This window comes from Frieseomelitta varia, unplaced genomic scaffold, assembly GCF_011392965.1.
Source record: "Frieseomelitta varia isolate USP_RPSP 00005682 unplaced genomic scaffold, Fvar_1.2 scaffold_576, whole genome shotgun sequence".
Classification (NCBI taxonomy): Eukaryota; Metazoa; Arthropoda; class Insecta; order Hymenoptera; family Apidae; genus Frieseomelitta; species Frieseomelitta varia.
In genome coordinates this window covers 197,856-211,530 of record NW_025110341.1, presented here as the reverse complement: position 1 = coordinate 211,530, position 13,675 = coordinate 197,856, and the positions used below count along the sequence as shown (strand labels likewise).

Sequence of the window (13,675 nt, the reverse complement as noted above, 5' to 3'; positions counted from 1 at the left end):
TTTAAAGAGAACACTCAGTAAATGTATTCTAAATTTTCCAAGTGTCCTGACAATAACCAGCACTTCTAACTCATAACTATTATAATTTTGTTCGGCGGACGTCCTGCCACTATCATAGTAAACAGGACGAAACGTATTATCGTCATATCCTCGCTGCAACAAAATCGCACTGAAACCAAACATGCACGCGTTTTTATATAACTCAGTTTCTGCATTCACACGATGTATGAGTAGAAATTCTAAGAACGCATTTCTTTCTTTCTCGCTAGATACGAAAATTGTGTTCGCTTTCAACAAGTTTGTCAAGGGTCGCGCAGTTTTAGAATAAGACGTCTGCCACGTCTTCCAGAAGGAGTGCCGCCTGCCTTCGTTCTCCAGTCCGTGTACCCTCCTCGATCCTACTCTTATCCCGATACCCTAACTTGGTTTATAAACGTCTGAATCAGGCCGTGGTCCTTAACTGCGACAAAATAAACAGTACCTTAATTTAATTTTCTGAGAAATATTGTGACCGAGTGTTAACAGTGCCGCTCGTTTGTCGGCGTCAAACGACTCTCTCGTCTATCCAGTAGAAGGGATCACGCGGGGTTTTAAATACTTACCGATGAACTTAGGAGCCGACATATCTGGTGATAACAATTCTTATTGTTTGACGGATTTCATCTGAACATATGGAAATAGAAATCATTCATTTAAATGTAATTATTCTCTCGAGATAAAAAAAAAATCTGCGGATCGTATGAATGATCGATTGAATGCGATGAATTATAAGATATGTATGTCAGTTAATGAAATGAAAACTGTATCTAATGTCCGTAATTTGTGACTGGACCGCAGTAATTAATTATTTTTAATTTTTTTAAAATTTAAGTTAATTTATATATATCTAATTGATTAATATAGCTTCAATTAATTAATGTTATTTTAATTTTAATTCTTCGAATTTAAATTACTTTTAATTTTAAGCGGGTAATGATAGAGCTTGTGCAGCGTTCAGAGTAGAAAGGAGCGAAGTATGAAAAAGGTTCTTCCTCTTGAAGAGGAATTTCTCGTGAAGAGGATTACGAGTTTTGCTATAATTGTAAACAAATTGTAATAGTATTGTAAATATTTTTTACAATTACTTTAAATTATGTTAATGTGGACTCGATTAGATTCGTTAATGAAGCTTCTTTTTTTCGATGTACATTCTCTCGATATCGCAAAATTTAAAACTATAAAAGAAGAAAAAAATAGAAGAAAGAAGAGGAATATCCGTAATCACTGTTACGACTTGAGAGATTTCTGGTTTTCGTAGTGCAGTATATAAACATTCGCCGCATAAATCATCGGCAATGACACCTTCTCCTTATTACTTGCACTTCAAAGAAGAAAACAGCAGAAAGGCAAAGGGCACAATAGAATTGTATAAAGATTGATGAAGAAACTAAAAAAAGATCAAGCTCAAAGGCAGGATCAATATGAAGAAACACTCATCCCCTTTTTTTTAAAATCTTTGGAGATGCGATGAACACGCAAGATCATCGAATTCATAAGGAAAAAAGCATCATGACTCTGTAAGAAGGAAATTAGCAGTTAGTTTAAGAATGGCCGCAGGGCTTGAAGTAATACAAATAAATTTGCATGGGTGTAAGTTGGCACAAGAGCATGCGTACTAATACGTTTGTGAATCTCAGATATAGATAATTTTTGAGACTAACAAACCTCTCTTAAATTGGATTAAGAATGATAAAGATGATGTCTCACCGTGAATTACCAAGCTTAATGGAAAACATTTTATTCACGACTCTGTCGGGGAGAGTGGGTTCTTGTTGAAATAGAAAATAGTGTTATAATTGACAGCTACTCTCCCTATATAAGAATATAAGAGTAGATGAATTCGTTAATTATCCCGATGATCTAGAAGAAAGAACAGAGAAAAGATGTACGTAGTGAACATATGTTAGACCATATGTACCGGAGCCAATATTTTCTCTATTTGGGTTGATAATTACCATGCCTTTCGTAAGAATGGTGTTAAATCATTTTTGGACATATTAGTCTTTCGACAATAAAAATGAGATTTTGCATTGTAAATATATATTTCAAAAAGTTAGCCTAGCGCGGTAGTTTAGAAGGACGACTGCAGCCTACAAGACCGTCAGCATGAATGAATATTATTGAAATTCTAAATTCATTATTGCAAGATTGGACAAAACCGATGAATTTCCTTACAGAATCCAGACAGCGTTAGAAAAAGCATATGAAGAATCTAAATTCATATATAATAATGAATCTGAATTCATTATTGCAAGGCTTGGACGAAACAGATGAATTTCCTTACAAAATCCAGACGAACCCGAAAGAGTATATGGAGATATACTTTCAAAAAACCTGTTACTGAGAAGTAATAAAAGAAAGAATTATTGGCGAACTGATTAGATAGCTAGAAGGTCAGGAAGGCTTTGAGAAGAAAGGCTGAGACAGCCTGAAGCAGCAACAAAGCTAGTACCTTGAGTCTTCAGAAAGAATAAAAGACAGTTAAAAATTCCTGAATTTTGGAAATCACCAGGTAGTGTCATCTACACAAGTGTGTCTTCTCTTCATGTTCTACTTGTTTTTTCTTATTCTCGTTTCCACGATCTTGTTTATAACTTGGCAAAGGTTTTAAAGTGTGTCCATATTTCAGGAGATTGTATTATATTTCCAGAACGATGAACAATTCACATCTCAACCACCCATTCTAGAATTCAGGACAATAATAGAAAAACTAGATGCTATGCAAATTGATTGCAGCCAAGATACTCCAGGATAATCGGCAAACATATCCATATGTAGGAAATGTAGTGAAATATAACAAACTTCTATGGGGAAAAAACGAATGGTTTATTTAATGAAATAATGTGTGATACAATGAGGTATTCACGCATCACGGACTGGCAAAGAACATGGCATGGTCCCGTCCGTGACTAAAGAAAAATAGTGGGAAGAAGACAGAAAACAGATGACAATCGTTGCCTCTCACAAAGTCATATGCAGTGGGCTTACACTGCTGGATGTCGATCAAGTCGTTGTATTTCAACAATAGCAAAATATGACACATATATTTTCTATTATGTTCACGTAGAAACGTCGTGACATCGGAGATAGATAAATAACATCTCTCGGAGCTGTTCAGATCAATGACTTCTTAGATCTCTTTATAGTAAATAGTAATTAGTTTCTTACGCTCTTTAGAATATACTCAGTATTATTCTCTAACTGAAAAAATGACATGTAATTCATAATGCGATGATTACACTCTTACATCATTACGTCATTATTTGCCATGTGCTTGCAACAACATGGACGACACTCGTGTAACGACATTACGATTATCGGTAAACACAACAGACGAGGTATACATCTGCGAATGTGTTTTTCTGTCACTAGGACTCACGTCCTCCTAGGACCCTTATTTTCGCGTCGTACCGATTCGAAAGTTTTGCACCATAGCGCGACCAGTGATGGAAATTAAAATCAAAAAGTATGAAATGTTGCTGCATCTGCTCCGAAAATTATTTGTTAAATAGAATTATCGATTTCTGTAATGATGTTGAATGAACAGCGATGAATGGGAATTAAAATCAAACAGTATGAAATGTTGCTGCATCTGGTCCGAAAATTATTTGTTAAATAGAATATCGATTTCTGTAATGATGTTGAATGACCAGCGATGAATGACAAAAATCAAAAGCTATAAAACAAGTGTCGCCTCTTATTTTGCTAGTTTAACCATTTTATCGAGTTTTATTCTGATCAACAGAATAATAACAGAAATGTGGCAACTACATATGTCAGATTTTTAAGTTTTTGACAAATCCTAACACTTGTTTGTTAATTACTCGATTATTCAAATGTCGTAGAATCTGTCCAAGCTCAATCAAAATCGTTCGATTCGATCAGATTCTGAAGTATCGACTGCTCGCGTGTGAATAATTTGAGATGAATAAAATTACGTTTGAAGAAATGATTTGTACTTCTGTAGCTTCAGATGAAATCCCTCTAACAACTAGAATTGTTATGCAACGTGGGTTACGGTGTATTAATTTAGTTTAATTAAATTTTTGATTGTAATAACTTTTTAACTATTCGGTTTAGAACACAAATGTGCCTAAAAATGACACAACAGTGCCTTGAAATGACTTACCCACACGTCATGTTCAATTGAGAATCCTACCCTCCTCCTCTCCGGCCTAAACCTACCGATTGTTTCCCAGAAACCCGTCAGATTGCCATTTTCCTCCACTGCCCTCCATTCTTTCTCTCTTACTTTCTTGTCAACGTACAATTTGCTGAGTTTAGTTCTTGCTTCAACCGACTTGACTCTCTCTTCTTCTCCTCTGGTTTTTGTGAACTTCTTAAGCAAATCGCCTTATTTGTACAGGGAGGGAGGGAGGATGCCTCTGATGTGGTTTGATAAATGAAAGATTGATGATTGATTGATGGAAATGAAAAGGGTCCAAGCGAGTGTCTTGCTCTCTGTGTTCATTCAATTTACGGAAGTCTATAACGATTCTCTATTTTTGTTTTCTTGTCCCGTCGATTTTTTTGGGTGCAAACTGGAGCGTTAAACGGTGAATCGGATGGTTCTATTATACCTTTTCCTAACACTTCGTTCATTTGTTTATGGACTTCTTGTTTATGGCATTCGGAAAATTTGTAAGATTTAATGTTAATAGGTTTGTCAGTTTTCAAAGTGATTTCATGTTCAGTTAATTGTGTGCAAAGTAATGGATCTTGATCTAAAGTAAAGACATCGTGATAGCTACTAGATAATTTTGAGTATTGGCTCTTCATAGCTCGGCTCGATATGATCTTAGTTTTGAAATGAGTTCTTGAACGCGTGTGGGGTTCGATTTGTTAGTGTCGATTTCATAATTTGTATTGATGTTTTGCTGACCAATATTGAAGAAATGAATGCGAGTAACCTCATCTCCTAGCTTTTGGACCTGTATGACCCTGGCTCCTGGTTTGAGTTCTAGTTGAACCGGTGCAGTCTGTAATGGCAGTTCTTGGTTATCAAGTAATAATGAATTATTGTTAATTTGGTATTGAAGGAAGGAGGTCCGATACTTCGATCAAAGGAAAGTCTAAAGGTATCACAAGGAAGGTGTGATTTTTGTTAGAGAAATTGAATTGAGTGGTTCTGTTTAAATCGTGTCTGCCATTGCCTAATAGTGTAGGAATCCCGACTTGAGATCTCAATTTGTAGGAATCCCGGACGAGACCCCAATTGGTAGTAATTTTGGTATAAAAGATAGTTGTTTAATAAAGTTAAAAATAAGAAATTTCGTTTAATGGTGATTTGAAATTAAGTTTAACACTATTTTCTTTTAATCGCTACGTTTACACTCTATCTTTGCTCACTCACTTCGACTCACAAATCGCTGTATTCTCGCTCTCACTGTATTCTCGCTCGCAACTCACTCTGTTCTTTGCTCGAAACTCACTCTATTCCAGCTGAATGCTCAAAACTCACTGCCTTCTTCCTCATCTGCACAAAATTAGTCATTCATATACACAGGTACTCAAACGCAATCTATACCCTTCAAATCTTAAATGTTGGGCCTGGAGGGTTAGCCATAAACAATCTTACGTCCTAGACCTAACTTTCTCCCTTCGCGAGGCATCTGGCTACAACTGCAGAAAGTGCTGGGCCCATTCCCAGAATTTGCCTATCCCACACTGGGCCATCCTGCGATATCTGTTCTAAGATATCCACTGATCGCTTTACTATGCGCTGATCACTTTTCAGAGTCCTAGAAGGAACAGGTTTCTGATGATCACTATTGTGCACTTTCTGCGGAACTTCTCGACTAACTTTTCATTTTCATTTCTCAATAATTTGTTTTCTCTTTTTTCTTTCCGTACTTCTGCTTCGTATTCTTTCAAGCGAATTTTGAGTTCTTCGACATGTCGTTTTTGGGGATGTTAGTGCAGGATAATGATCGTAAGACTCGTATTATCGATTAACACTTTTATTGGCGATTAGGCGCGGAGGCTATCTTTGTTCGCGGCGTATCGCAGAGTTTCTATCGCATTCCCTGAACGTCTGATTGACTGCTCGACTTGTTCTTATCTGTTCCGAATGGCTGACCGAATTTTTCTATCTTATCGAAACTTTTTCGCTCCAAGGAAAACTCGGTCCCCGTCTCGGACATCCCTAATTGACTAAACCCTTACTGCGTTTTGACCAATTAGGTTGTCACGAAATTGCGCCGCCCACTCCTTGAAGGAACAGGATTCTGATGCTCACTATTGATGCTCACTTTCTGCAGAACTTCGTAGTTCTCGATGGGGTGCACTACACTGTTCTGTTACTTTCTTTTGCTCAAACTGCATGACACACAACTACATTTCGCCTTCTCTGTTTTCACTTTCGCGTTTCACAAGGATAGTTTCTTTCGATGAGGGGTCCCGACCTCTTATTCGAAGAGTTTATTGCGACATCATTTCTTCCATGAATAAATTCTTATTTAATTCACAATGCTCCTGTAATTTTGCAATGTCAGCATCCTTACGCTACAATTTCATTCAAAATAATTATTAAAAATTGTATTGTTTGCTTATACTGGCTAATTCATTTTCCAGTTCGATCATTAAATTTTCTAGTTTTTTCTTAATCTAAAATAACAAACAAATTAAATTTATGGAAAGGGTAGTGATATTATGTACACATACTTACCGAAATACGACTATCACTACTTGCTTGCAGCGCGTTCGATTTCTGTAAAAATAATATAATCTATTTGTTACTTTCGTTGTTAATTCCGTTGTATTACATTAAACTCTATAATAGAAATACCTTTTGCTTCTCCAACTCTTCTTGTACACTCTCTCAATTGTAAGCTTTCAAGTTTTGCCATACTTTGGTTTAGGAAGTTTTCAAATCTTTCAAATTTACGGTTTTCCTCAATTAAAACTGTTTTTTAAATTTTCATTCACAGTCTTTGAACTTTAGTTCTCTGTTTTTTTTTCCCTGTTTTCCTTGTTCATGCTCTTTAATGCGATTTTTTAACTCTTTTGACTACTAAACTAGCTTTCTTTCCAGGAATAAGTGCTTGTTTAAAGCCTAAAGCTTTTTTAGCTTTTCCAGCTTTGCATCCTTAGAATTTTACGCTAGAATTTTATTCAAATTAATTATTAAATTTTACTGAAAGAAGCATACCTATATGTTTATATGAATACAATTAAGTACCTGCCATCCGATATTGATCTGTTCTCTTGTTGACAAAAATGCCGCTTCCAGCTCATTCATCGCGTTTTCTACTTTACTATTACGAGAAAATAACAAACAAATTAAATTTATGGAAAGGGTAGTGATATTATGTACACATACTTACCGAAATACGACTATCACCACTTGATGGCATCGCGTTGGATTTCTGTAAAAGTAATATAACTTTTTTCATTACATTTGTATAAAAAATTATTACAATTAACAATCGCTAGTGTGTATGCGGGTACACGTGCAACTGTTTGTGGCCGGATGTCTTACCAATGATGACGGGAGGCTCCTTCCTGCGACTGAAGCCGTCGATGTCGCAACGGCTGCTGGTCCCGCCACCGTGGTCCCGCTCACACTTGTGTGTGGCATAATGCCTCCTCACACTTTTTATTGAATACCTTCTACGTCCATTAAACCCGCAAACACAACAAACCCATTTTATATGATGGGAAGGGTGGTGATTTTTTACATGCTTTGCTAGATCAGAAGATCTGTTGTATATCAGCCGGTTCGCTAATTTTTCACAAAAATGGCACACGAATGGCCTATTGTGGGAACATAAAAATGATTTGTTCCGCCATCGTTAATAAAATTTTATATTCGACACTTGTAAACTGAAATGGCTGTTGGCCAGGCTTGACTGCAATATATACGTAAGTGAGGATGGATCTTCCACGCGATAACGAAAATGAGATGAACAACCACTGTCTGCTACCAGATTGTGGTGAATTTGGGTTACCGTGGAATTCATCAAATAAACTCTTTAATAAGTAGTTTATCATGTTCAATATAACCTACAAATGTAATTAACAAAGTAATAATGTATAATTCACACGTGTTCTTTCTATGGGCTTTGCTATACTATCATGTAATACTATTAAGTGAGACAAAGGTGCGACGCGCCCTTCCAGCAGTTTCGCTCGTATTCATCGTAACGAGCACATAGCAACCGGTGCTACTTACTATCCTACAGAAAACGTAGGTACCTTTCTTATTTCAGTTAGGTTGTGCCGTCTACTACTCCTTTCCTTCGCATCGCACGTTCAAGGCTAGGGGGACTGCAACTTCGCCGGAACCGATTTCCCTGATTTATGGCGTTGTAGCAGGTTTTCCTCTGGACCTCACTTACTTTCTCTAAGTGTTTTTCAGACGTAGGTCTGGATGGGCCCTTAGGAGACCTAGAGTTTACTACGCTTCACGGAAATGCTATTGTGATGCTACATTTTATATGATTCATATCATGTAGTTGGTCACATTCATTATGATTTGGAACTGTATTTTCAATGATTGGAAAATTTATTCATTGATTTCCTTTATTTTCCGGATTATTAATAAATCAAGAGTGATTAAAATTTCAATCTTTTTTATATTTATTGGTGGTAATTTTACATTTTTTCCTCAACATTTTGTAGGATCAATAGTGTAAGCGAAAATACGCTGAATTCGAACGTAACGTGTTTGTCAAATTATCTACCATCTACACCACCAGCATAGTAAACAGGACGAAACGCATTATCGTCATACCTTCGCTNTACAATATATGTATACATGAGGCAGGACGGATTTTCCGTCTCCCTTTCCCGCGATAACGAAAATAAGGTGAACAATCACCGTCTGCTATCAGATTGTGGTGAATTGGGTTACCGTGGAATTCATCAAATAAACTCTTTAATAAGTAATTTATCATATTCAATATAACCTACAATGTAATTAACAAAGTAATAATGTATAGTTCGCACGTGTTTTCTCTATGGGCTTCGCAATACTGGGACAAAGACGCGACGCGCACGGTGGTCCCCTTCCAGCAATTTCGCTCGTATCCATCGTAACGAGCACATAGCAAGCGATGCTACTTACTATGCTACAGAAAACGTAAGTACCTTTCTTATCCCAATAAGGTTGTCGCGAAATTGTGCCGTCTACTACTCCTTTCCTTCGCATCGCACGTTGAAGGCTAGGGGGACTGCAACTTCGCCGGAACCGATTTCCCTGATTTATGGCGTTGTAGCAGGTTTTCCTCTGGACCTCAGTTACTTTCTCCAAGTGTTTTCCAGACGTAGGTCTGAGTGGGCCGTTAGGAAACCTAGAGTTTACTACGCTTCACGGAAATGCTATTGTGATGCTATATTTTATATGATTCATATCATGTAGTTGGTCACATTCATTATGATTTGGAACTGTATTTTCAATGATTGGAAAATTTATTCATTGATTTCCTTTATTTTCCGGATTATTAATAAATCAAGAGTGATTAAAATTTCAATCTTTTTTATATTTATTGGTGGTAATTTTACATTTTTTCCTCAACATTTTGTAGGATCAATAGTGTAAGCGAAAATACGCTGAATTTGAACGTAACGTGTTTGTCAAATTATCTACCATCTATACCACCAGCATAGTAAACAGGACGAAACGCATTATCGTCATACCTTCGCTGCAACAAAGAGTTCTGGGCTCTTTCCCAGAACTTGCCCATCCCACACTAGGCCATCCTATAGCAATATCTGTTCTAAGATATCCACTGATTGCTTTCCTATGCGCTGATCACTTTTCAGAGTCCTAGAAGGAACAGGTTTCTGATGATCACTATTGTGCACTTTCTGCGGAACTTCTCGACTAACTTTTCATTTTCATTTCCCAGTAATTTGTTTTCTCTTTTTTCTTTCCGTACTTCTGCTTCGTATTCTTTCCAGCGAATTTTGAGTTCTTGGATGTCGTTCTTTATAATGCATTCCTCTCACGAATAATTGGTTGCTTAAATTACAAAGTTCTTGCAGCTTTTCCAGCATAGCATCCGAGCGCTAAAATTTTCTTCCAAATAATTATTGTACGGAAGGAAGTATACCCTTGTATGAATATATGAATTTATCTGCCATCTGATATTATTCTGTTATCTTACTGATGGTAATTCTTTTTCAAAATTGTTCATCGCATCTTCTAATAAATGTGTTTGGTGAGATCAGATGATCTCTGATACACCACCTTTTCCCTCGCCGAGCGCAGGTTTCCGCGCACAGCGGGCAGGCGAACGCCTCCCGATGTGGAAACTTCAATGTTATTTGATGGCCCATTTCTCTGAGAAATACAAAATGCTCTTTATCTAAAGAAACTTTACTGAAATGGCTGTTAGCCGTGCTTACAATATATGTATACATGAGGCAGGACGGATTTTCCGTCTCCCTTTCCCGCGATAACGAAAATAAGGTGAACAATCACCGTCTGCTATCAGATTGTGGTGAATTGGGTTACCGTGGAATTCATCAAATAAACTCTTTAATAAGTAGTTTATCATATTCAATATAACCTACAATGTAATTAACAAAGTAATAATGTATAGTTCGCACGTGTTTTCTGTATGGGCTTTGCAATACTGGGACAAAGACGCGACGCGCACGGTGTCCCCTTCCAGCAATTTCGCTCGTATCCATCGTAACGAGCACATAGCAAGCGATGCTACTTACTGTCCTACAGAAAATGTGAGTACCTTTCTTATCCCAATTAGGTTGTCACGAAATTGTGCCGCCTACTACTCCTTGCCTTCGTAACGCGCTTTCTCCATGAGTGGGACTGCAGCTTCGCCGGGACCGATTTCCTTGATTTATGGCGTTGTAGCAGGGATTCCTCTGGACCTCACTTACTTTCTGTAAGTGTTTTCCAGTCGTAGGTCTGGGTGGGCCCTTAGGAATCCTAGAGTTTACGACGCTTCGCGGAAATGCTATGTGCCCGAATTACTAAAACTTCCACTACTATTACTAAACATTACTAAAACGTCTGGTCTCTACACCCTGATAACTGAACTTGGCCTTTACAATTCAATAGTGCAGTCACAATATATATTTGTATAATTGTTACAATATATGTTGTATATACATAATGAAACGTTATATTTCAAATTAATATCACGTGTCCATCGCCGTGTTTAAATCTTTGAATGCCGCGTCTCATGTAGGTCGGACTTTGTTAAACACGTCTCGTAGCTGCTTCACCATATGCATTCACGCCTGTTTCATGTTGTTCCCATTATTCGTTTTACTCTCCGCGTAAAATTCGGCGGGTAAACGTATCGTTTGACCGTATTATTAATTCCGCGAAGGTTGCTTGCAGATCTTCGCGATGTACTGCTCTTATGCCAAGGAGGACCGTTGGGAAGATTTCAGTCCAACGATCGTTGACGTGACACTTAAACGCGACCTTTAATTGACGGTGGAACTGTTCCACCATACCGTTCGCGTTGTGCGTAAATGTGTCCCGAGCATTACGCTGATTTGATCCGCTGGTCGGTCGTGACGCGCGCAAACGTGCCGAATCGAGATATCCATCCATCAATGAAAATTTTCGCGACCGTGAAAGGTTTGGGTCAACGCGTGTACCTGTCTACGCAAGTCAGGCAATATCTTTTCCCTTCTGAACTCGATAGCGAACCCACTAGATCGATATGCACATGCTCGAATCTAGTGGACGGCGGCAAAAAGTTCGCGGTAGGACTTATTACGTGCCTGCTTACATTTGCTCTCTGACACTGTACACAGCTTTGTGCCCATTTTCGACAACCGCGGTTGATCGACAGCCAGACGAAACGTTGCTTAACTAGCCTGACTGTTGTCCAATTTACTCCAGGATGCGCTATGCCATGTACTGATATAAACTTTGTCTGTGGTATGCAGGTGTTACAAACGGTCGATATATCGCAGTACACGACGGTGTCGCTGCCTACGGGTTTGATCTTCTTTAATTGCAACGAACCAGACGCGGTGATGAGTAGCTTTAATTCCTTATCTTGTGACTAGGCTAGTCGTTCGTAGTCTAGAGAGTTGTTTTGGAGTTGGATTGGTATGATATCTAATACTATCGTCAGATGTGCGATTTGATTGTACGATGTTGATAATCTGACAAACTTGTATTGGATGACTGGGGAATGTAGATTGTTGTATGTCGATGGGTTGCTACGAAACTTTTGGGTGCATTACGTGTTACGAAAAAACATTAACTGCCTTTTTTTTTTAATTAGTCAGGATGATTAGTTTTGTCTGCAGTAGCTTGGGCTTGGAGTGCCCTTTAATTTGATAGAATAAGATTATCTTCTTAAAAGTAGCATAAAGGAATTTAAGGGAACAAATCAGAACTTAATGGTCGAAAAAAATAAACTAACTTTTGAACTTGGTTTGACAAAAGAAGATCTGAAAAATATGAATAATTTATTAAATGCGGCTCAAAAAAGATATCTGTTCTGATGAAGCTACAAAACATTATATAGAAAAGTTAAAATCTCAATTGTCTACTAAGGAGGAACAAATTAAGGTATCTATTACACTTGAGGTAAGTTTTTAAAATTTTTTTATAATCTAATCTAATCTATTGAATGTATCTACTGTATTTTGTGTATTGTTTGTTTGTTTAGAGTACAACAGCGATCACGCCACCAGATCTCGTACTAAGCTTTCATATTTTGCCACCATCTCGTCTCTATTCTTCTTAAATTCTTCAATTTCACGCTCTTTCTCTCTTAGAATATGTTTTAACCTTTCATTCTATGTTTTTGTTTCTCAAGCACAAAGCTGTAATATTTTTTCTTTTTCTTTGTGCTCTTTATTGCATATTTTTAAGTGTTCAATAAACTTTTTTCAAGCATTTCTTTCGTGACTGTATTCTTATACAATTCATAAGGCTGCTGCAACTTTACAATCTCAGCATCCTTACATGCTTCCAAGTCAGTCATCGCGTTTTCTAGTTCAGTATTACAGATCTTACTACTAGGATAATAATAAGCCCGAATATAATAAAATATTTATTATATTTTTATTTAATTTGATTTATATGTCATTAATTACCATTAGCCGGCCAGCCATTTCATTTTAAGAATTTCTCATGAATTTTGTATTTGATTTAGGCCAGAGTTTTTTATTTCGTATTCCCGTAGTTCAACATTTCGTGTTAAACGTGCGATTACAGCGCCCCAACGGTGAAATACGCAATATGCGGTTTTCGAATTGATATTTCTCACAATCGATTTTAAAATAGGAATAATGGCAGAAGGAAACACATCGCGTCAGAAAAATCACTCAGATAAAAGTATCATTCAGAAATTCTTCTGTATCATTCAGATAAACATTTAAATCAATAGTTATTGGATTTGTGCTTGTGTTGTGTATTTTTAAGATGGAACGTGCAGATGGAACGGCTTCAACTCAAGGTAAGAGTTAACCAAATAGTCGTTACATGTAATATTCAACAATTAAAGAAATGATAGCATATAAATATTTAAACATATTATACTAAAAGTTTTGTTCTATTATTTAAGAACTTGCATAATTTTTTTGCTAAATAACTATTTATTATGCATCCAGACATTAAAATAATGATAATAATTATTGTATATTTAACGTAATTCTTTCTATTCTTTGTTACGTAACGAGCAAATAAAAGTTA

The 13,675-nt window shown here is 36.9% G+C and overlaps 1 long non-coding RNA gene across 1 annotated transcript in view; it reads right to left on the bottom strand.

Annotated features, from left to right (window-relative positions):
* Nucleotides 1-13,675, bottom strand: part of LOC122534078 — a 31,595-nt gene that overhangs the window by 511 nt on the left and 17,409 nt on the right. The window contains exons 4-5 of the long non-coding RNA XR_006307828.1: nucleotides 12,866-12,880; nucleotides 5,449-5,454 (exon numbers count right to left, since the gene is read on the bottom strand). This is a non-coding gene — a long non-coding RNA (uncharacterized LOC122534078). The remainder of the gene's footprint in view (nucleotides 1-5,448; nucleotides 5,455-12,865; nucleotides 12,881-13,675) is intronic.